We start from the raw sequence: 25,874 nt of genomic DNA, 5'->3' as shown, positions 1-25,874 counted from the left end.
ACCATGCTTACAAACCTACATTCATTTCGAAGAACAACGAGATTTTCATCGATGTATTCTGTTCGGAGATGAATCTACTTTTACAACAAATGGGGTTCTATCATCACAAAATTGCAAATGGTAGTCAGATATCAACCCAAATTTTATTATTGACAACAAAAATGAATACTATTAGAAAACAAACGTTTGGTGTGGTTAAGTAAATGATAAATTACTAGCTATGTTTTTTTTTCGCTACTTGAACTTTTTGGAAACTGAAATAGGAGAGTTTTTGGATGATATGATATTAGAAGAACGGCAAAAGTTATGGTTCCAACATGACGAGTGTCCTGCCCATTCTACTAGAAATGTTCCTCAATGGCTGAATAGGACATTTCGTAATAAATGGTTAGGACGAAATACCGATCCTCGATGGCCTCATCGTTCTCCAGACCTTACACCTCTAGATTATTTCTTATGGGGACACTTAAAAACAAGAAGTCTACAGAGATCGCCCCTTCAATTATGTTGATGAGCTTGAAACTTCAATACGAGTTCATTGCAGAAATATTCCCGCTAATGTGTTGCGATCTATATTAAACGAATTTCATGAGCGAACATTTAGATGCATCGAAAGAGACATACAGAGACGCTTCGATAATTTTTACTGTAAAGTTACCTACTGTATTTTTCTGTAATATCGCTTATTGGTTCTTTTTTGTTCATGGCTATCCGCGATATATTTTGACAGTTTATTCATATGAACATTATACTCAGTAAAATATTTGCCTCGTTAAAAAGAGTATTTGTTTTATTCTACAGTTCTGTTAAATATCGTTGCAATAAACATGAAGTTGACGATTACCTAAAAAAATCCAAATCCAAATGAATTTAACAAATACACTATAATTTGATAAAAAATACTCCAAACTAATTTGATTGTGGCTACTTCAAATACATATTAAATCAAAATAGCAAAAATATGTATCCTAAGGGGGTAATTCAAAATTTTCCAAAAGAAAAAAATCATAATAGCAGGCCATGACTTCGTATCTGAACATTACTTTTGATTGTACGCAACTTTTCTCCTCAACATATTTCTATATTTTTTGAAATAAGGGTAGGTACTTTACTTTTGATCGAACCTTATATTTTTTGGCCTATCCTGTATGGTGTTTGTCATAAAACCATTTCAGGTACGCTTGGTATAGTTTTGGAACATGTACCAACTTTTTTCACGAATAAAATTTTCTGAGAAATCGATAATAAAAAAGTTTCCCATTTGCTGCACACTTATTGGACCACACTGTATAGTCATTCCAAGGGATCATCTATTTGAATTTTCATTTTTTAACGAGTTTTCTGTCGGGATGGAAACAAATTGAATTGGTTCCATCTGGATTGAGGTATAAATTATCAAATCCACACCAACAGAATAAATTCTTCAAAACAATGTCAAACAAACTATGATTTCAGGATATCAACATTTTTTCTGGTATTAATGAAGATGTTTCATCTGTACATATGAGTTCATCTGCAAACAAGCTTCATCGGCCTGTTGGTCGATTTCATTCACATATAAAAATAAAATTGTCTCCAGTGCCGATCCCTAAGCTACACCAGTAAGTCTTCCCAAATGATCTGACTCAATATGCTATTGACATACGGTTGTCTATTTTTTACAAAAGATCACCTAGTCGCAGGCATTTCCTTTGATTCTGTAACTATTCATTTTTGATAGCAACTTATCATGATCAACACAGTCAAATGTCCTACTGAAATCGCAAAATATTTTAGGTAGGACATTCGCCTGTCTCGATCAATTTTTTGTAGTAGGATACTCTTATCCTATTCAGTCCTCTGACTGAATTTGTCAGTCTGTTCACAGGAAAACCATATTGTAAGTCGTAAGTCGATTTAGAAAACTTATTTGAAATATCTTCGAAAAACTTGCGGGTATCGGCACAGGTAGTTCTCTAATTTTTTCCCATCTACTTCTCTGTGAAGTGGAATAACTTTACTAGTTTTCAGTTTATTTGGAGATGTTCCAGCTTCGAAGAAAATGTTTACAAGAAAGGTTCAATGATATAGTCGATTGATCTTTTCAAAATAAACGAGGAGATTTCATAGAAACCAGATGATTTTTCATTATTTAGTTTTTGTTTCGAAAGTGGACAGTTCATTTTCTATGAATGGCCTCAAAAATCTATCATAAAATATGTATATTCCATGTCTTGCAAGGATGAAAAATTGGAGCAAGGTTGTATTATGCAAGTTCAAGACCGAAAATACATTATATTATGTTGAAAACGTAATAAAACAAGTGAATTCTTCAAGTTCGTGAACCTAAAATCTTGCAACAACTTTGTTAATAATACAACTGTCATTATCGTCATTATCGTGAAGTTACGGTGAAGACTGATGTCGAAACATTCAAAATGACTGATTTTAACTGACTACTTATGATTTTGAAACAGATTTTTGAAACTTATGATACGTCACCACTTGATTCCACATGAAATTGTCTCGTGAAGAAAAAATGCAACAGCATTCTTCTTGAATATTGATATTGAATGTTGGTACTTGTTCTCGATTTAGTTATCCTCTGATTTTCCATCTGAATTGCTTAATAGCAAAGTTTAAAACTTTTTCAAGCAAAAAATTTTCATATCTCTGAGAGAATGAATTATTTATTCATCAATAGATCCAGAGAAACAAATCACCTATTGGATATTTTCTGATCTACCAGACATTTCTGCTAACGTATTTGATACACCTATTCACCAACAGGTTCAGTTCCAAAATTGCTCTATTTTTTTTGAAATCACTACTGGAAAATACCAAGAAATTATGCAAAAATTGTTCGTGTTACTATCTCTTACTAGATAATATTTATTCTCACAGGCCATCGCTGTGTCGTATTGAAAAAATATCCTGATTTGAATTGGAAGCCTCTTTTACAGAAAGTTAAAAAATGACGAAGGAGAAATCTGTAGTTCATCTTGGCGGAGCTCTACAAGGAGTTTGAAATAAAAACAGTGGAAGAAGTGCATTCGGAAGATCAATTTCATTGGGATAGTTTTCGTTATTCTATCTTTGCAAAATTGGGTGTTGGGAATTTTGAATTTCGGAAATATTCACGATTCATTTACATCTCAAATCTATGACGTCATTGTGGTTTGGGTACGTGGAGTGAAAAAATAATCTATTTGAGTGGACTCAATGAGAAATTTGGTCCGAACATTGATGCTCAGGAAGTTGAGGAAGCATGAAAATGCTTTCCTCTGAACACTCAGTTGATAATGTTGGTGATTTTTATATATTCTCTTGCCAGGAAGTTATCCTATACTTGGAATAATCTATAATTTTTCACTTGAAGGAGTGTTCAGGGTGACACTACGAATTTCGTCTGGAAATGAAATTGTGTCTTGCTCAAAACCTACTGTTACAGTTCTTTAGGAGTTTTTGATATTTCTACCCGTACCAGAAATATTCATGGAGGAAAAGTTTCTTTGAAATGTCCTGAAAAATATGTTCAGGCTGAAGAAGCAACTGTTTCATCCCACGTTAAGAAAATGATGATGATGTACTGATGATGTACTGAGTAGTGGCCGGTGGGAAGAATCGTATCTGCGTAAAGTTTGAGTCGATGAATGATAAAGAAAGTCTTAGAAAAAAAGGAATAAAAGCTTTTGTTTGCAATTTGGATATTTACGGCTTGAATAATCCAACAGAATGGTAACAGATCTCTACATATCTACTGCACATCTTCGGGGAGGGGCTTCTCACCGGCCATGACTCAGTCCGGTAGCTGTAAACAGACGTTTCTCAACGTTTCACAACCATTCAACTTGTGGCTCTTCAGTAGCGAATACGGATAACATTATAAGAAAAAACACTCAATTTTTTCATGGAAAGGGACGAATTTACCCATGTCATCAATGATAGTATGTGAATATCATTCATTCACTTATTTGATTGAATCCCAGCCATAGGAATCTTGTTTGGATTGAAAGGGAATATTTTTAGTAGAAATCCTGTGAATGATATTTCATTTGATTCTATTACGAATGTTTGGATAGAGAAAAGTGTTTTTCGCATAATTTAGCGTTCATATGGAAGTATTTGTTTCAAAGGTAATTTTTTTTTGTGTGATTCAATGTTTATATGAGAATAACTGTTTCAGAAAGGCCTTTTTTTCAGTTTGTATCTGAAAGTGACTTCTTAGCTGGATCTGCACATCTTTGTATAGAGTTAATTTTTTGAAATTGATTCCTTTCTTTTTTTGGAAGATTTAAGACGGAGAAGTAGAAGGCCAAGAACTCTTTTTCCCAAAAATTATTTTCTCCTAATTTCTCCCTTTCAATCCAAATATTCCTTACGTTACAATTATGAAGGAAATGTTTCGTATTGGAAGTGCAACAACTATCATTCAACTTGAGGAAATATAAGCACTATAGGAAATTCAGCTTGTTAGTCACCAAATGAGAAAAGATTTCGTACTGTCTGAGAACTACTACAGATATTTCGGTCACATTAAAAAAAACGAGCCCATAATATTCATTAACAATATCTTCTTCCTTTCCCAACTTTCTACTACATTTACCGAAAATAGAAGTGGTCAGTGCCAGTGACATTGTTATTAATTAATCCACTGCTAATGAATTCAATATCATTAACAACGAATCATTTAAAGTATTCGACAAGATCCTATCTTCATCAATATGAAAGTGAAAGGCTAAATCATAATAATGATATGGAAAAAAATGAGAATCCGTATTTTAGACTTTCTGATAGTTGAAAAAATTAACGATATGAGTTGAATACCATTCCTAGCAAGCAGCGGTACAGTGTCAATAACATTTACCGTTTTGAATTTTTGATAAAAATTGTACGACCTTAAGTGACTGGCAATTACAACTATCAGTGATTACGAGTTCAATAGTTGTAACAGGATTGTGTTGAAAACATGAATTTTGTTTGTGTTTGTAACTTATACTTAATGACAAAATATATAATAAACCAAGACAATCCACTAGTTTCCAATTATAAAATGAGAGACATCAGTTGAAATCATAATAAGGTGTAGATAATTTTACACAAAGCAATCGGTCTATACTGTCCAACTGTGAAATATATGGCGTTATTGCGGCCTGTCAGTAACTTCAAAATGCAATAATATCGAAAAGGTTTGAAATAATCCACATTTCAAAGTGAATATTTCTGTTTTTCGAAATTATAATGCTTTATTCGAAACTCGTGTTTTAAGATACCGTCCGGTTTGACCAACATAGCAATTGTGACAGCTACCATAGTTCAATTTGTACACTATATTGGATTGTTTGTCTTGTGGTGTTTTTGTTTTTTGTTTCGAGAAAAAATCTTTCCAACAGTATTTTAATTTGAAAAGACCGCTTCAATTTGTTCGGTACTGAGTAGCATTCAAAGTGTATCAGATAAATCTACAAATGGAATTTTGTGATACTTGGGTTTCAACCCTGTATTTTGGGAAGAGGAACATCTTTCTTCAATTATTTTTCTAACGAGGACTCCAGGAACATTATTTTTCACAAGGTAACTCTCAATTAATTGGAGATTTTTGTAATGGAATTCAGAATTGAAAATGGCAATTGCTCGTGATTTCAAATTCCTTTTAATGTTGATTTTACTATGAAAGTCCTCTTTCAAAATTCGGTTTGCATCTTTAATTATTTCAGTATCTGGAATTGCTAACGATTTTTTTTTCTACTTCAAAAGTGAATTTCAGTTTTGGATGAAAACTATGAAAAGTAGCTGATATTTAAGTTTGTTAATTTTTTGTAATGGAAGTAACAATATCTTTTTAAAAAAGGCAATAAAAATGACAACGTTTTTATGCATATATTTTGTAGTTCTGCCATGGGTGACACAAATGGGTACACAAATGGGTGACATCGATAGTTTACAAAACCTGTAACGCTAGAAACGTTTTCCAAGAAATCGGCGAAGTCTTTGGTTAACTCAGACGGAGTGAACAAAGGTGTTGAAGAAAAGTTTTTTTGACGTTTAATAATCAAAATTTGTTCATTTGGAGCTTTTTCAATTTCCTAGAAATTGGCACAATTTTTATTGAAACTGCCAGAGAAAAAATCATTTTAATCAGTTGCAAGTGTTTTGGAAACCATTAACATGATTTATATTGCACTTCCCCAGTTCTTTCGAATCTCAGAAAAATTTTTTGACTGCAGCTTCTGACTGATATCACCTTTAAGAACAAACTCAAGTTGTTGAATAAAAATTTTTGAAATTCACATCCAAAATATTGAATATTTTATCTCCTGTGCTATCAGTTGCTCACTCAATAAAATCAAAAACTGTATGTACATGAGAGGATTTTCTTGATGGGTTATGCTGTTTCGATTTTCCAACAAACCAGTTTCTTACCTTCCCTCATTCAAGTCATAAAAAGTACTCACATCCAAACAACCGCATCCAAAAAAGCACCAGAAAAGCGCACTCCGCGTTACAACGACCACTTAGTCCAACGTTGGCAAGGAACTAAATCCTCAAGTCGGCTTTTTCCAAGTCGCGTGTCTTGAGCGGCTATTTTCTTGCAACAGCTTCCTCAAGTGGGGACTTTCACTTTCCCTTCTTCATCTCAGACCACTTAGTCACGTCTCGATGATCCGTTTTACGCATGCATGCTCGAGTTCTTGTTTTGATTGGGATTTGCGTCGAGGATGTTGCGGTATGAAGGCTCATCCGGATTTCGGACCATTTATCGAATTACCTGATGTTCAGAAACGAGTTTTGATGGTGAATTCTGAAGCTTATCTTGTTGGCTTCAGTGAATTGATGTAAATTTTCCTGGCAGGCAAATCCTTCTGCCAGCATTACTAATGCTGCCCTCAGTGGAATAAAATTATTTTTCTCCAATCGGAAACCACATGAGGTGTCATCAATACTCACATTGAAATGCATTACACCTTGATTCTATCAGTATCGAAAACGGCAAATACATTATCCACGTATCGAAACCAAGTTCGTGGAAAGTAATTAATGCCTTGCATTTATTTCTAATCTGCTCATGGATAGATTAGTCATGAGAGGAGAAAATGGATTGCCCATTGCCGTAGCCTTATGCTGTTTGTAAAACAGAACTAGCTCATTAACGATGAAACAGCAGAGCATATACTTTGTGCCTGCCCCGCTGGGGTACGAATCAGATTTTTAGAGTTTGGCAGAGCCATCTAACCTGAAACACCACTCACCATACAAACTGATCGTCTCCATTAAGAAGCTGGATTCATTTCTTCGTCTTCGTCTATCTTCTCAGATAGCACGCAGTTTTCTCAGGATATCAAAATTTGTACCTCAGCAATTCTCAAGTCAATGAATGTTTCGACAGCCTTCTTCAGTACAGACAGGTTGGAGCCTAGCTCCCTCACCCTTGCGGCTGATTTTTGTTAGAGAAGACAAATGGGTCGTGACAGTAAGAAAGTCCTTAGACAACAGTACCAGCCCTACCTGGCTGGGGTGAGGTGGATGAAAAGTTCTTCATCTGTTAACGGGGGACATTAGGGCATCATTTGACAGAGTGTCGGGGCCTTCTATATCATGAGGGGTCGTCTACAGCATAATATATAGCTTCCTCAACTGACGGATTATCGTGAGTTTCCTCACAGTCAAAAACTCGCAGATTCCTCGACTGAATGGACTGCTTGATGGAAGGCAGCTGCAAATATCACGGAGCATTCACAATCATCCTGTTACGGTTCTCAGAATGCAAGAGCGTATTTATAAGATGGAAGTGAATTTTAATTATAATTAGTAATTGGCATTTTCTTAAAGTAAAAAAAATGGCATGGAAATTGAAAGAAAAGTAATGTATTGAATTCATATATTAATGCACAGCATCCACCATGTATAATATTTAAAACAATTCAGTTTTTCAGTGCCTAAAGACAATCAGAACAATTCGACCTTGAAATAACGTTGATAGGGAGAAAAAAAAAGGAAAAAAAGAGTTTTTTCTCTGGGAATGAGAGTTGAGTTTGGTTATCTTCTATGGAGCAAGTATTTTGAGCTCGTCACATTGTGGATTTGAAGAGACCAAAATATTCAATACGGGAATGAATATATTTCGGTTATCTAAAGGAATAACTCACCCACAGCATTGGGGATTTTAAGTACCCGTTCTCTTGTCAAACTCCAATCTTCAGGCCACACAATAACTGCGGTAAGAACCCATTTCCCGAAAATACCCTTCTGAACCTTAAGCTAATTTTAGGCCTTCTTATTACCACCTCAAGTCGATATTGTGAACTATATCCTGGTGTATCTCTCGCACTACACCCGTTATATCTCTGAGTACGGTCTTCCGAGGAGCAAGTTATCTGCATGGGAAAGATCACTGCCTGAGGGGACTGCGTACTGGGGTTGGATCGTGCTGCTGGAGACTACATTCCCTTACACGCATGTAAGGTCTTTCCTGTTATGTATTACACCCTTCCGCACGACCTCGAATCAACATTGCGGCACAAATTGCGAATTATAGAATGAACCAAGCATTTATCATCCCTTAAGTTTAATCATAAGTTGCTTACATCTACATCTGTGAACCCAAAAGTATACTTCTGGGCCATAAGCCTATAATCACCATCAGCTTGGCGTGTTTAAAGAAACAATACACTTATCCTTCAAGTGGACTTATATTTACCCACCATCCCTCTGCGCCGAGTTCCGGCAGCCCATAATTCAGTTCCTAAGTAACCCATTTCAATCAACTACGACGGATGTTACAATCCGTATTAGCTCATTTTGTAATCTCTCCAGAATGGAGATGTTAGACGGAGCCGCTTGTCCCCAGACGCCGAAGCATACATGATGACAGGCTTGAACACTGTATTGTAGATCATGAGTTTGTTTTTTAGGCTCAATTCAAATCGTCTGTTGATCAGAGGGTACAGACTTTTGATACGACCCTCGATCTTTGCCTTCACGGTTAAGATGTGGTGGTTCCAGGTGAGTCTACGGTCTATTAGAAGACCGATGTACTTTACCCGCGCTTGCCAGTCGATCTTTCTTCCAGAGGTCCTCAGTTTTCTGTCCGGAAAAGATATCGTTCTTCCCATGGTTATCACCTGTGTCTTGTCCGGGTTCACTAGGATCTTCCATTCGAGATACCAGCGCTCGAGGTCGTCCAATGCATGTTTCATGTAGACGATCCCGAGCCTCCGACTCATGGAAGATGAGAGATGAGATTTGTTGTTGATGTCCAGAAAGGATACGAAGGATATCCCAATTCAATTACAATTCACTATGGTAGGGTGTCCTAAGCACTATTATGGCAAGAGAAATCATTCAGGAGTCATCCAATTATTCTGATAAGAATCACGGTTTATTTCGAGGTCCTTGTAGTAACTATTCCCAGACATTTGGTTATATATTCTCAGTTCGTTTCTTCATAGTACACACTTAATATTAATGGAATGTCGTATGTCATAATACAATGATGAAAGGTATGATATGGTATTTTATCTTCTAGGCAAAATTTGATTGCTTACCTATCCCTTATATTCCCTACAGTCTACGTTTTGTCCTAGTGACCTTATCAGGACATCCTGGGAGCAACCGGGAGTAACTATATGAAAAGAGCTATTGGAGTTCAATCAGATTAGGTATATAACTCCTTGTCGGATGTACTTTTTTATACATTCATTTCGACTTTTACCACTCAATGACATGTTTCTTTTGTTGTCTATTATCTGTTATCTGTTTTCCATATATCACAAAGCAAATCAAGAATAATGATTTATTCAGTTATTGTCCGTGCCAAATCAGATTATGAGTAACACCCGGTTCCATTCCCCAAATCAAGGCCACCCTCAAATCCTGTAAGAGCATTCGTATATAACAAAAAAATTCACTTCCGTTAACTCGTTACTCAAAAATTTTCAATTCTCTTCGTAACAGTCGCATGCCAAATTATTATTCCAAGCAGATATTCCACTAATGCATGCCAACACTACCGATTTCGAAAATTTGAAATTCTAATTGGCGTTAAAACTCGAGTAAATAAGCCAGACTACTTTCGAATTTGGACCGTATCGATAGTTGAAAGTCATTATGTCGGAAAATTGGGCAATGCCAATCTCACGACGGCGGTACATTTTAATATTAATTAATATCCTGGTAGTAGTGCATTTTCGAAGTACGAAATAATAATCGTAACTTGTCATATCCAAACCCATTCACTTTTTACGATACCTGTGTTGAGAACACGGGTTATTTTTTAATTAAGTTTAAGTTTAAATTAGTATGCCCACTGACTATATGTGAAAAGTTTTCTTTTCTTATACGAGGAAGTGGGCAAATTTCGGATATGCAGTTGGTTATCTCGTTCACAGGCAGACGAGGCGATGACAAACATGTTGTTTGTGGTCCGCTTCAGCCTAGTTCGAGGAATGATACTCTGATGGATTTCAAATTTCAATTATTGGAAATCATCGACTTTATGTTGATGATACCTTGCACTGACGAGTGGCCAAACAGCCCGAAACCGGTCGGCAAATGTGTTTCCAATAATTGAAAATCTATTGCGGCAATTCGGAAGGGCGGAAGGGCATTGGGCATCATTATTATTATTATATCGTATGCGATAGTCTACATGAATACAAGTACTGAATGTTTTTTGTAATGACAACCAGTGACAGTCCATTTCCACAGAGCTTTCTGAAATACACTTGTTATCTGCTGAAAGAATATATGCGGTTTTCTTAATTTTCTAATTTTTTCATGAGTTCTTTTGGAAATAATTTTTGTTTCACTCCATTCTATAACGTGATTAACAGATGATACCAGAATAAGCTCCACATTCCCCGATCTTACCATATGTCTCCCCTTTATAAATATATTCACGATGTTCATTTTTTCTCATATCTGGGGATCTTGAGGTTTTGCCTATATAACTTTTACCACAGGAACAAGGTATATTGTGAACACAATATTTCCTTTTTTCAACCGTATTTTAGGGTTTAGTTTGTGTCAAAAGAGATCTCATTGTGTTTGTAGTTCTAGAATTTGTTCTTACATTATTTATAACCTATGCGCTGCAATTTCTCAGATGAACCGGGAATATAAGGTTGGTAGTTATGAGGTATGTGTATCATTTCGTTAGTAAATCAAACAATATCTGAACATTATATCAAATGGAATAGTATTTTTTATTTCACTAATGAATTGCTTTAGTGCACCAAAAAACTTTCATTTCATGATTGAAGAAAATAGATCACTTCTATTCCACCTCATCCACACCAACATTATGAAAAGGAAGTATAATCAATTTAGTCTACATTCACGAATGTAACCTCTCAGATGAATCACTTTCCAATATGGCTTGAATCGATTCAACAAAAATTTCATCACTTTCTGTCAGTTGTTGCTTGTAGAGTGTGGCCAGAAGTTGATACTTTCCCGATGAAATGGGGAATATCTTCAGACTGTAGACTGATGTGAAGCAGTTTCGGACAGGTTTATTAAAATATGTTGACGACAATTCTTGTTTTGTATTCATTTAATTTTGTTAAGTATGTGTATTTTATCAAATAATGATAACTACAATAAAGTTGTCAATTTGTTTTACTTTCTTCTTCTTCAACTGGATTATTAGTCCAGCTATCTTTACAGCGCTATATTGACCAGCACTTTTCTCATTACGTTACTACATTACGTAATGATAACTTTGTTTTGGAATGAATCCAAAAACACGTCAACTTTAATTTTTGTCGGCCCATCTCATGATATGCATATGAGAGATGTTTCGTCATGATGTAATTGACAGTTTTTTTAATGCAAACAGGGGTCAAGTGGCACCTCATTCAAAAAGTCTACTAATCTTCTATTGAACGGTGTAATTATTCCAATATTTATTTATACATGATGAACCAAAACTTTTTATTCATTAAAATAAAATAAAATCACAATAAATGTTCAAATTGATGACCATCAGCAATGATGCAATATGAAACCGAGCTCTCTGATTATTCCCTCAAAAAAGTCTAACAGGGTCAAATCCGTAGACCTTGGTGGCCATTCGATCGGTCCTCTTCTTCCTTTCCACTTACCTAGGAAAACAGTATTCAGATGGGTTCGTACATCGACGGCGTAGTGTGGGGGCGCCCCATCTTGCTGAAACCAGCAAGATGTTCCTCAATCTACTGATTGTTGATAGATAAACGGGTTCTCGGTTGGGGTATTTGATATTGAATGAATCACGAACTTCTGCCCGAGTCCTTACTTCATCTCTACAGTCAATCATGATTGAAATTTCGATTCGGTCGGTTTCTGTAAGTCTCATTGCCAAATTATAAGTGATCTAAGTATTTTTACAGAAATAATGTCAAATGCTTCAATGACACTTCCCTTTAATGACATCGACTAATTTTAAGTAGAGTCTAGAACTACCATCAATCAATGCATTCCTTTTTCCGAATCAACAAAAACAATAAAAGACACTACGATATTTTATTCTCAGTGGTGATCCTTAGCATAATTTAGTTTAACGAATGGATATTAATTGTAATTCAATTCTTCCGAATATATAATTTCGGTTGACACCGTATTGATATATATATTGGAATGATTATACTGTTGGATAGACTATTAGTAGACCTTTTGGATGAGGTGCCACATGACCCCTGTTTGCATTAAAAAAATTGTCGATTACGTCGTCACTCCAACACCTATGAAAAAACGTTTCTCATGTGTAGGTATATCATAAGATGGGCCGTCAAAATTAGAGTTGAAGTGTTTTTGGACTTCTTTCAGAAGATGCCTTCTTTTCAAATATCGAAGTTATTCCATACATTCGCATCGTACTGTATGATGGGTGCAATCCTACTCCCACGTAGACATCCGGTACACTCCGGCCTCTAACCGGCGTGAATGGGGGTACTATTTTCATTGAAACCATAAAAGAACTCTCGTCAACACTAACAGTTCAACAATTTTTAACTTAAATCTTGCAGGAAACACTGATGATTTTCAATATTTACATCTGGTGTTCTTTGGAATTTCCTTTCGATATTCTTCCTGTCATCATTTATTACATAATAGTTATCGAACAAATTATCATTCACAACCCCGGTGGTCTTCAGATTTATTGAGGCAATCTTGAGCCAAACCTCATTTTCTTTCCGTTTGGGTTATGACATTTATTAGTAGTAATATTTCTTTAGCGGTTTATGATGAATGAAGAATGTAAAAGTAGGTTAAAATGATTTTCGTGACTGAGCGAACCATAACAATGGACCACTTGAAATTATTTCTCTCCTCCAGAGTTTGTCATGTATTGAAAGTGTAACCTTGCAGACTTCAAGCTCGGACAAGATAAATAAGACCCCGATAACTTGCTGTGGATAAAATCACTATGTTAGATCTTTTGTGCGTATATTTGTTTTCATTTCGGTTTATATTTCGGTCAATGTCTTCACGAACTCCTGCACGAAATTATAATCAGATAACCTTCTTCATATTGACCAATGTTAGACTCGATAATTTACACACTAGATTGTTAGGCATTCAATATTTTCAATATTATGACTAACATTTGAACCTACTCGAATCTAGTTACATAGTCGTTTTTAAATATATAATATACCGGGTGACATTCAATCGTTCCTAAGATAAGAAATTCAAAATCAGGACGTATTGATGAAGAGGACCGACAATAAATGGGAAACATCTGTATACCGTAAACCCACTCTCACGGGATAGTATCTGAATCACGAATCCAATCACCATCAATCGACTAAAAGAGGAATCATCAAAAATCTATTAGACTGTGCTTTCGGACTTTGTAATACGAAGGAAGGTCTCGAGAAGGTAACGAGGGTTACCAATAAGGCAGCAGTCGCGCGTGTTAAATAAATAACAAATACTTTTTTCAAATGAAGAAATAAATGTAAAGTGAATTCGACTTATATCAAGGACTTTACGTTCAGCGCCATCTGCCCGCAAATAGATCAAGCAATAATGTCGTTATATCAAGGAGGTTACTTATAGCGCCATCTGCCCGCGAATAGATCAAGCAATAATGTTGATATTTCAGTCCAATACAGATCCCGAACTTGAGAGATACAAACAAACAGACATGCATACAAACATACAGGTGAAGCTAATAAAAGCAAAAAACGTTTTCAACAGTAGAAGTTGATCAATGAACTGAAGGAAACCTAGATGTTCGAGACTTTGACTATTCGTTGCGGTTCTACCCCCTCTACCCCTCATATAACATGGGATTAACGTGTCGTCTTATAGCGTGAAAAATAGTATGCTCAAAGAATTCTCTTTTTTTATAATTTTTGTAGTTATAAAGGGGTTCTTGAGTTGCTGCAGAACTCTCTGTGCACAAAATAAATAAACATTTGAGATTTTTCAAATATTCTCCGTGAAAATGATCGTTTTCCTACAGAGTCTTTGAACTTCTAAATGAATGAAAATGCAAAGCGTTTTGTCGAGTGAAATTCCTAGTGGGAAGCTTGTGCAGAGAAATTCGCTAAATAAATTTGCCAACCTCATTATTACACCCTTAATGGAATACTGTTGGAATATTCAGAATGAAAGACGAATTATGAATTGGGAATTGTAAAAAATGTTTTATTCCTGGGTATTATCCTCGTGAAATTTGACAATTAGTAGCTGAATGCTTAAGTATCTAACAGATATTGATCATTGCAAGAGTCAACTTACTGAAGGGACTAAGTTTATATGTTTTTCTTGAACTTCAGGTGTTATATAATTCAAAGAAAACCCCCAATGGCAAGGAATTTCATGAATAGAGTGGCAAAACAAAAATTGTCATTTATATACAATATGTAATTGAAAGGATAAGAGTAATTATATAAATTATACAGAAATGTTCGATAGGAACCGTCAAGAGTAATTGTTAAACAATTAATAAAACAAGATTTCATTAACATGTTCTAATAAAAAAGAAATTCAAATTGTTTTCAAAATATTTTTCCACCATCAATTTATTTTTGATTAGATATAGGACAGTTTCATTGATCTGTTCATTTCATTTATTAGGTACCTGAGTTTTGCAAGCTCAGTCCCTACAAAATTTGTTCGAGTACCACCAAATATCCATAACCATCAGCAAGTTCTAACTATTCAAAACTGGCCTGGCAGCCATCTTGTTTTTCGCCTTTTTTTTCATCTTTGAACTCCGTGTCATTCGGATGCATGATATAGATGATATGATGTCAATTTGCCATCTTAAACGTTCTCACGCTGAAAATAGAATGACGTATGGTAACTTCTTGTATTTTTTTCAGGAAACTCTTACATTCAATCATGAGGGTGCATAAAAAATCTAGTCCGAAATTTTGAGCGATTCGCAATCTTGGGGAGCAGTTATTCGTTATCAATTTGGGATGAGATGGTACCCGCAAGTTAAGTAACTGGGGTATAGGTTGCTGACTAACCTGAGGCTACTTTTCATTCTGGTAGCAACAAACAGGGTGATATATAGAAGACTCGTGACATTTGGGATATTAAGTTGAGTCTAGAAGACACACGATATTTTCAGATGAAGGCAGTTTAGAGTTAATCAGCGAAGTATTTTCAGTAGAACGGTGATCTCTATAAATGGGCGGTATTGTAATGGGAAGCCGTTAGTTCTTTGATGATTATTTTTTTGGCAGAACAGTTTTAACAGCGTTCCTGACACTAGCTACACTATAACTGAACTCATGTCCTAAGAACAAAACACAAGGACTACAGAAAAATGAAGAAGAAGAAGAAATGAACCTGGATACTTCCACCCCAATTCGAATTAACCTCTAGATCCTTATTAGGATATGCAACATCATGCTGTCAGTGAAGTTGTACATCCGCTGCCGATGTCCTGGAATCCAAATGGGATGGCCAGACAAGTGTGCTAACGTCAGCAAAGCTATATAGTAAAACAATATAGTAAAACTCGCGTCTGAGTTTCATGAAAATAGATGAGGTTGGTAACACATTCATCCTCTTGCTCCAGGATATTTTATTAGATTCACATTGAATGGATGTAATCTTCAGTTTTAGATTGCAAAGGTTCAAGCAATGTTCATGTGTCCAACTTCAGCCCTATCCGGCTGAATCACTTCCTTGTTTTGAAGTTTCAAAGAGCCACGTCATTTCAATCATAATTGAGATGATGTATCTATATCTGTAGAGAGGGGAGGGTAAGTGTAAGCCCACAGCACTGAGGCCACATGTGACCCATTGTACATCCTCACGAGGAGTTGTTCTCCTAGGTCATCGTCCATCCTGTCCATTCCAGGAAGGTGGACAGGTCACTGGGATGCATCTCTTTATATCGGCAGGTGTAGGCCAAGACTCGCCGAACACACACTCTCTTATTGACGATAACTCCGGGCACTCGCACAGGACATGTCTGACAGTCTCGTCTTCCTGTTCACACATCCTGCATAAAGGTGAGTCCACAAGCCCTATATTATGGAGGTGTTTCCTTAGTTGACAGTGGCCAGTCAGAAATCCTACTGTTAAGCGTAGATTTTTCCTGGTCATCGCCAGATTTTTCTTCGGCGCCAGCTTCCCAGGGTCACCCAAGGTGATCCTGGCAAGATTACATCCTTTGATTTCATCCCATCTCTTTAAAGATTGAGCATGGGTGTAACATTTGACTAGTTCCGCAATTGTCGAAGTCATCAGGCCGTAGGTGCCACTGGGTCCTAAAATCCTTTGTCCAGCCACTTCTTCTACTGAAGAGTCGGCAATGCGATTACCTTCACTCCTGTCGTGCCCTTCAACCCACCTCAGGGTAATGTTATTATCTACCAAGGCTTTGGCTAAATCTTGGTGACACTCTAGTACTAGTTTACACGTTGTCTGTTCAAGGCTAATAAGGCTTGTCTGCTGTCAGTTCAGATTGTTTTTGCCAGAAATGTTTTTCCTGGTTATTTCTTTTGTGGCAATTGAGATTCCAGCCAGTTCTGTTTGGACCACGCTGGTATTTTTCCCATTCCCCACTCAATCCTTAGGCTAAGTGATCTGGAGTACACTCCACATCTTGAACCCTCTTTGGTTCTTGAGCCGTCTGAATATATGCGTATTGCATTTGTAGCATCTGACTCTGTGTTCTGTTTTATTTGTATTTCATAGGGTTTATTAAATACAACCCTGGGTTCAATTGCATCACTGGTTGCCTGCAGCAGAGGTTGCGCAGTAAGCGCTTCTCGCCACAGGCCCAGCCTCAATTGACCCATTTCTATTTTGAGGTTTACACCAGCCGTGCGCAATCGTATCATGGCCATTAACGCAACTTCCTTAACGTACAGGTACAGAGGGGTCAGACCCGTGAATATTTCTATTGCCGCGGTTGGTGTTGTTCTCATGGCTCCTGTGATGTTTAATCAAGCCAATCGCTGTATTCGATATAATTCTTGGATGGCCGTGGCTTGTAGAACTTTCGGTCCCCATGCGATCGCTACGTATATAAACATAGATCTTATTATTGCAGTGTAGATCCAGGTGACCACATAGAGTGAAAGCCCCCATGCGCGTCTCACTGTCCTCCGACATTGCCCATTAGCAACGTATACTCTTTTTGCTCTACTCTGTAGGTGAAAGTTTCATGTTAGCCTCACTGTCGAGGATAATACCAAGGTATTTCACTTTTTCAGAGAAGTTTAGTTTGCTTTTGAAAATTTCGGGAGGTTTTAAGCTCGATAAACTTCTTTTTCTGGTGAAAAGGACCATCTCAGTCTTATTGGGATTGATCGACGGTTATTGTTCCTTAAACCATTTTTTCTATCAATTTGAGCCCATCATGCATATGCAATTGTGTAGAATCCATTACTGTTGAGGTGATTGATCAGGGTATTGAGAACTATTTTCCAGAGAAGGGGTGATAAGACCCCTCCCTGTGGACATCCCCTCATCCTTTCCATAGTTTTCAAGAAGAACAATGTGAGACTAATTGGTCGGAATGCTTTTGGTAAGGTGTAGTCCATCCTTTCTAGTTTGGGTATAAATATTACTCGTACTTCTCTCCACTTACTGATAACATACCTCAGAGCTACAGAGGCTCTGACTATTCCAACAAGCTGTGGCATAAGAATATCAAGTCCCCATTGAAGTAGGGCTTTTCTTACACCGTCTTAAGATTATGTTGTCTCCATGTGTGAGATTTTTCAGATTCTCTTTCCAGCGATCTATAGATATTTGAAACAAACTTTCCCATCGTCGAATTTGAACATACTTTGTCAGAGTAATTTTGAGGCTGATACGATTTAAAAAATTTTCTTCAAACCAGTACTGGAGATTGGTATTGATGAAATGTCCTTCTCAACAATTTATGTTGAAATTCTTCTGTAATACATAGTATAATTAAAATCTAACGAACTATTGTGAAACGAATTATATAAATCCGATTCCAATCAACTGAACAGATTTGGTTGAAACCGTAATCATCAACAAGACCTAGAATGTTAACTGGATGTTTCTGAAATAATCAAAACATTGAAAAATGTCATTCATACATCGATTCGGTTGGTTAAACGAATAAAGTGAGTATAGTATTCAGAGTTGAACAAAGTAGATGTTTATAAAGTGTAGAGTAATGACTGTCAATCTTCATTGTGAAAGTAATAGTACCTTTGAATTTTCCACGCGAAAGATAATTGAAACAAAGTTATTCATCCTTGGGTATTCAAGGTGAACACTAATTAACGATGAATTGGCTATGTAATTGATAGAATGATCTGGCAAACGTAAGCTATGCATAATGATCATGTTCTCATGATTTATATCATAAACTGTAAACCACAATTTCCTTAAATATTTTGAAGGCTTCAACATCTTGAGCGATCATCAATATGGTTTTCGGAAACGAAGATCAACAGGCGACCTTCTATCGAATCAAGAGCTGTTGCGCTTGATATTTCTGAAACCTTTGACTGCATGTGGCATGAGAATTTGCTTGACTGAACTTCCATGCTCTGACTTGTCAGATCATTTTCGTGTATGGCTCTCCAGCTTCCTGAAAGAACATTCCCTGCAAGTGGCCGTCGCGTCGATGGATACCTCGGCTTCGGAGGCACATCTTCACCGGCAGCAGGAAGTTGCAAATCTCAATGAGGATCTAGAAATGATTTCGAATTCCGTTGAAAGTAACCAGTTTCAATTCAATGCCTCAAAACCCCAGGCATCGGTTTTCTCCAAGAAGATAAATGTCCCCGAACCGGATATAATAATGTCGGGTCAGACTATTCCGTTTCCTTCTTCGGTAAGTTTGTTGGGGGTTAAAATAGACACCAATATGTCTTGGCACAATCATGTCGCTGGAATTGCAAAGGCTGCTTCTCAAAAGCTTGGAACACTGTTCCGAACCAGAAAACTGTACACACCTAAGCAACTTTTGATGCTTTAACATCAGACCTTCTTTGTAGTATTTTTCTCATCTATGGAGCTCTGCTCCCAAACATATCCTGAAGTTGCTGGATTCCATCTAGAATAGAGCCATCCGCCTGATTCGAGACGATAACATCACGTGCAACTTTGATAGCCTGGAACATGGAAGAAAGGTTGGAGATTTGTCTCTCTTCTATAGATACTTCAACTGGAGGTGTTCAAGTGACTTGGCACATTTGATTCCACCAAAAACGGTACATATCAGAAATACACGACTGACTGTGGCTGCTCATCATTTTGTGGTTCAACTCAGTACACCTCGAACTCAACTGTTTGAGAACTCTTTCATCTGGAGAACTGCGTTTGTGTGGAATAAACTTCCTAGGAACAACACCTCAATCATGCCTCAGCCACCATATTCACCAGATTTGGCCCAATGCGACTTTTTTTTTGTTCCCAAGATTGAAGAGACCCTTGAAAGTACGACAGTTTGTTACGATTGAGGAGATAAAAACTGAGTCGCTGAGGAAGCTTAAGGACAAACCAAAAAGTGCATATCTGAACTGCTTCTAGAATTGAAAAAAACGCTGGCTCAAGTGTATTATATCTGAGGGGAAGTACTTTGGAGGTACCTCATCAGATATTGATAAATAAATGAATATTTTTGAGAAAGATGAAATTTCACCTTACTTTTCAACAGAGTGTACTTTAGAATATATATACCATAAATTAATTGAAAGAGGTAAACTGCAAATAGAGATAAGTTTTTGTGGAAAAAAGCTTTGACGTTCCATTTTTCCATCTCTATACGAAAAATATTGAAAACTTCCGAAGGAAGGAACAAAGCAATTATGTTCAAAATATGCATGATTTACACATTTCTCTCGAAATGTAATGAATGTTTCGTAAATTCTAGTGATTTTGAAAATTTCAGTTGAGTGCTGATCAGAAAATCATTTCCAAATTTTCGATAAAAAATCTAAGTTTTTTTTCTTTGTTTCAGGTAAGTACACAAATACCGCATACACTGCAGGGTAAGTAGATAGTTTCCGTTGAATGGTATACTTGATCAAGCATTTATCATTGTCATGTCCTTATATATAATAAGCTATTATCATTATTCCAAATTCCGAGATCGATAGTTAGATTGTGCGAATCAAAATTGGGGCACAACGTTTACATAACAACATGTTACTTTCCATCTGTTAATGGTTAAAGTCTGTTCGACTTTCATTTTTTGACGGATTTACTCTCGTATTGAATCATCATTGTCGTTATGTCATTTCTCGTGACAAGTTGTAAGATTGATTTTTTGGCATTAATGGAATTCATTACACTGAATGAAAGTGTGTAGGAAACATGACACTTGATCGCTTCATGAAGTTCAACGATAATAATCGTAAACAAAAAAACTTGATGTGTGGAGAAAATGTCAATACGAGGGATAAAGGTATAACGTATCTATTGAAGATGTGGATTAATTTTCAGAAACTTTTATGTCAAAGAATTATAGTCAGAAAGTAAATGTACAATGAATATATTTATCGTTTGTTCGCCTCAAAATAATTTGTTGATTGATTAAAAAAAATTGCAAGCAAAAATTAATTATTGTGAAGGTGAAAGGTACATATGGTCAAAACTTGATCTTATTTTATTTGTTATTGATTGACATCTCAACAAATTTTTATCGATTATACTTTCACCAGCATTCGTCATGCAGAGAATATATTATATATACTTGATACCAAAATTAACGAAGTTATTAAGTAAATCATCAGTGACAAAACATTTTCAATAACAATTTTTTTATGATATTATTTTGAAAAGTACAAAATGAGTTTTGAATTAATTCAAACCCATCAATTTATTGCAATACAAAATTCATATAGCTACGCTGTCTGTCCGACAAATGAGGTGGATTTTAATTTTTGCCAAAAAATATTCATATATTCATCAATTGCTATTTTGTCCCTTTCGATATAATACAGATATAATACACCTTAGTCTGGGTCACAGGATCCTTCTTTTTGAACTTCCGTTCAAGGGCACCGAAAATTATTATACAGGACTCATTCGTTTCGGAATGACCTTCAGCAACTTTTTGAAAAATTGCAAAAAGGGCTCGAAAAAATTGCAAAAGTTATAAACAATTTAGTAAAAAAGTGGGGGTTTGGTTTTTTGCAAATATTTTGGAAGATAATAAAGATATCCGAAATTTGAAAAAAAAACCTCAAAGAAGAGAAAATTTACTGGAAAAAGTCCCACCGTATTCCAAAAACACTTTATTGTGAGATTTTCACTAAATTGTTTCACAAAAACGCAACACGTGTTTCGCCATACAATGGCTTCATCTGGCGTGTCTTTCAACTAATTCTACACATTCAATACTAAATATATATATAGTTTATGGAGTACCTGAAATCAAAGTACCTGTAAACGAAGTACCTGAATTTTAAGTAGCTGATATTTTACCTGAGTTTCTAACGAATTAAATTACCTGCACTTATGTTCCATTTTCACATTTGAAAAAATATATTCAGTAACGGAGAGTTATTGAGTTCTAATTGATCATTCAGTAAATTACCCGAATTCCTGAATCTATTGATTTCTAAACATTCCAGATGATTAAGTTTCATACCCTTCCCTTCTAAATGTAACACCTCGTACTCATGATTGAACTCGTGTCCTTCTGCTAAAAGATGGTTTGCAAATGTGGAATTGGTCTTTCTATTTACAAAACTACTCCTATGTTCTTTAATTCGTTGGAAAAATGTTCTTCCTGTTTGCCCAATATACAGTTTTGGACAGGAGCCACAAGTCAGCTTATATACTCCTGATCTATCCGACACCAAAGTTTTGTCCTTATTGTTTTTAATAAATTTACTTAGGTTATTATTCGTTCTATAAGCTACGTTTACGCCTTCTTTCTTCAAAAAACGGGCAATATTCCTGTTTGGGTCCCCCACATATGTCAATGTCTTATAACTCACGTTATCGCATCTTGAATATGGGTAGACCAGATCCATGGCTTGCTTTTGTCGTTTTTTGGAAAGAATGGAGTTTACAATATCTACCTTATAACCGTTATTAATCGCGATTTGTTTGATCAAATTCAGCTCTTTCTGGAAATCCCTATCAGACAGTGGAATATTCAATAATCTGTGAATCATACTATTGAATGCAGCAACTTTATGCTGGTACGGGTGTGTGGAGGAATTATGTATGATAATGTCCGTGTACGATGGTTTGTGGAAAATTGCAAACTCATGTTTATTGTTATTTTTCGTAATGGTTAAGTCTAGGTAATTTATTGAATTATTTACCTCCCTCTCAGTGGTGAATTTTATTGACGGGTGGATGGAGTTGGCATATTCAATGAACTTGCCTAATTGCCTATCTGTACCAGTAAAACATACTAAGATATCATCTACGTATCTGTACCAGTACAACAAATTGTTGGCTAACTGATTATTATGGATTTCATACTCTATGTTATCCATGAAAATTTCCGCCAGTTAGGGGCTCAAAGGATTCCCCATTATTAGTCCTTCATTGCATGAAAAGAATTCTCCGTCAAACTGGAAATAATTTTGAGACACACAAATGGTGAGTAAATCAACAATCTCTTGTTTTATCAGTGGATTCACATGGTTTTTGTCTAAGAGACACTCCACTAGTCCAATTGTTTCAGTTGGCGGGATACTGTACCCAGTATCCCGCCAACTGTACCCAGTATCCCGCCAACTGAAACAATTGGACTAGTGGAGTGTCTCTTAGACAAAAACCATGTGAATCCACTGATAAAACAAGAAATTGTTGATTTACTCACCATTTGTGTGTCTCAAAATTATTTCCAGTTTGACGGAGAATTCTTTTCATGCAATGAAGGACTAATAATGGGGAATCCTTTGAGTCCCTTACTGGCGGAAATTTTCATGGATAACATAGAGTATGAAATCCATAATAATCAGTTAGCCAACAATTTGTTGTACTGGTACAGATACGTAGATGATATCTTAGTATGTTTTACTGGTACAGATAGGCAATTAGGCAAGTTCATTGAATATGCCAACTCCATCCACCCGTCAATAAAATTCACCACTGAGAGGGAGGTAAATAATTCAATAAATTACCTAGACTTAACCATTACGAAAAATAACAATAAACATGAGTTTGCAATTTTCCACAAACCATCGTACACGGACATTATCATACATAATTCCTCCACACACCCGTACCAGCATAAAGTTGCTGCATTCAATAGTATGATTCACAGATTATTGAATATTCCACTGTCTGATAGGGATTTCCAGAAAGAGCTGAATTTGATCAAACAAATCGCGATTAATAACGGTTATAAGGTAGATATTGTAAACTCCATTCTTTCCAAAAAACGACAAAAGCAAGCCATGGATCTGGTCTACCCATATTCAAGATGCGATAACGTGAGTTATAAGACATTGACATATGTGGGGGACCCAAACAGGAATATTGCCCGTTTTTTGAAGAAAGAAGGCGTAAACGTAGCTTATAGAACGAATAATAACCTAAGTAAATTTATTAAAAACAATAAGGACAAAACTTTGGTGTCGGATAGATCAGGAGTATATAAGCTGACTTGTGGCTCCTGTCCAAAACTGTATATTGGGCAAACAGGAAGAACATTTTTCCAACGAATTAAAGAACATAGGAGTAGTTTTGTAAATAGAAAGACCAATTCCACATTTGCAAACCATCTTTTAGCAGAAGGACACGAGTTCAATCATGAGTACGAGGTGTTACATTTAGAAGAGAAGGGTATGAAACTTAATCATCTGGAATGTTTAGAAATCAATAGATTCAGGAATTCGGGTAATTTACTGAATGATCAATTAGAACTCAATAACTCTCCGTTACTGAATATATTTTTTCAAATGTGAAAATGGAACATAAGTGCAGGTAATTTAATTCGTTAGAAACTCAGGTAAAATATCAGCTACTTAAAATTCAGGTACTTCGTTTACAGGTACTTTGATTTCAGGTACTCCATAAACTATATATATATTTAGTATTGAATGTGTAGAATTAGTTGAAAGACACGCCAGATGAAGCCATTGTATGGCGAAACACGTGTTGCGTTTTTGTAAAACAATTTAGTGAAAATCTCACAATAAAGTGTTTTTGGAATACGTTAGTTATGGATTTTCATCAAGTATCGGCCGATTCCATCATATATATAAAAGTCCCACCTCCCGAAACTCTATCACCAATATTTATATTTTTAATTTAAAGTCGAAAATAGCGTTAAAAGCGGGCGACGCGCCCGCGTTCCCGTTGGAAAAATTAAAAAAATCTGATTTTCTACTTTGTTATTTATAATTACGTTAAAAACGTAAAATTCAATTGAAGCAATAAAACAAATGTATTTTCAATATTTGAATTCACTCCTATTTTTATTATCAAAAGTTATATATACAGTATCATCCCAAAGTATGCACTATATGGGAAACTTATTTATCAAGGGTTTTTCGACAAAATTTTATTCTTGATATAAGTTTGTGCATCATTTTTTGTAAATGAGGACTACGAAAAATAATTTTGCTAAAACCATGAATAGATAGCATCCTCTATGAAACGGTTCATTTTAAGAGCCTGTATAATTACGAATTACACAACTATGGTGTTTAACACGATCAATTTTTCAATTTTCAAAGTTTTTGTTTGGTGCAAAGTTATTTTTATTTTTTTTAACCGAAAATTACTCAAAATTATACTGTATTGTAACAAAAACGTATTATTCAATAATCTCAAATAACAAAGCATCAAAATGAGATAGGTTTTTCTCCAAAATAATTCTCCAAAATAATCTCCAAAAAATCAATGAGTTTGTTCCAAAATACCTATTTCAAATTGATGTTTTGTGATTTGATATTATTGAATATTAAGTTCTTGTTGGAATACTGTATAATTTTTGAGTAATTTTCGGTGTTCACAAAAAATAAAATTAACTTTACACCAAAAACTTTGAAAATTCTTTTACTGTTAAAAACACTTGACTGTGGTTAACACCATAGTTGTGTAATCTGTAATTTCGCAGGCTTTCAAAATAAACCGTCTGTATAAACCGTATACAGGATGCTGTCTATTTATCGTTTCGGTAAAATTTTTTATCGTAGCCCCATTTAAAAAAAAATGGGTCAAAAAATAAAACTTCACTTAGATGGCCACGACTTCAAATCTAGATGTATTTTTTGATGCTGAACAATTTTTTCAAATAACATTTTCCGAGATTTTCCAAATTAAGAGTACTCTTGCTCTAAAATCAACTATTTGAAGGCTCCTCGTGTATCACGTGTGTTTAACTGTATTTTGTTAATGCATGGTTAGTTTTTGGAAATGCACAAACTCTTATCAGGAATAAATTTTCGTCGAAAAACCCTTAATAAGTTAGTTTCCCATATGGTGCATACTTTGGGGATGACACTGTGAATGACTTTTCATTATTTTCAGCTCTA

General features: G+C 35.6%; 2 protein-coding genes across 4 annotated transcripts in view; one reads left to right on the top strand and one right to left on the bottom strand.

Annotated features, from left to right (window-relative positions):
• The window catches only part of LOC111508778 (coiled-coil domain-containing protein AGAP005037), a 407,581-nt gene that overhangs the window by 241,318 nt on the left and 140,389 nt on the right, over positions 1 to 25,874 (top strand).
• Positions 1 to 25,874, bottom strand: part of b6 (pentraxin-related protein b6) — a 77,353-nt gene that overhangs the window by 39,944 nt on the left and 11,535 nt on the right. The window contains exon 1 of one of the 3 annotated variants that reach the window (XM_074169370.1): positions 6,435 to 6,591. The exons of 1 other annotated variant lie outside the window; for it this stretch is intronic. The gene's annotated coding sequence lies outside the window, so the exon portion shown is untranslated. Of the gene's footprint in view, positions 1 to 6,402; positions 6,592 to 25,874 lie in introns of those variants that run through there. One more of the 3 variants, XM_074169371.1, reaches the window with a different exon arrangement.

Source organism: Leptinotarsa decemlineata, unplaced genomic scaffold (genome assembly GCF_025532065.1).
Source record: "Leptinotarsa decemlineata unplaced genomic scaffold, Ldec_3_MD MMD2_P_RNA_scaffold_5, whole genome shotgun sequence".
Taxonomy (NCBI): domain Eukaryota; kingdom Metazoa; phylum Arthropoda; class Insecta; order Coleoptera; family Chrysomelidae; genus Leptinotarsa; species Leptinotarsa decemlineata.
The sequence above is the reverse complement of the archived record's forward strand: the minus strand, read 5'-3'. Positions and strand labels throughout refer to the sequence as shown.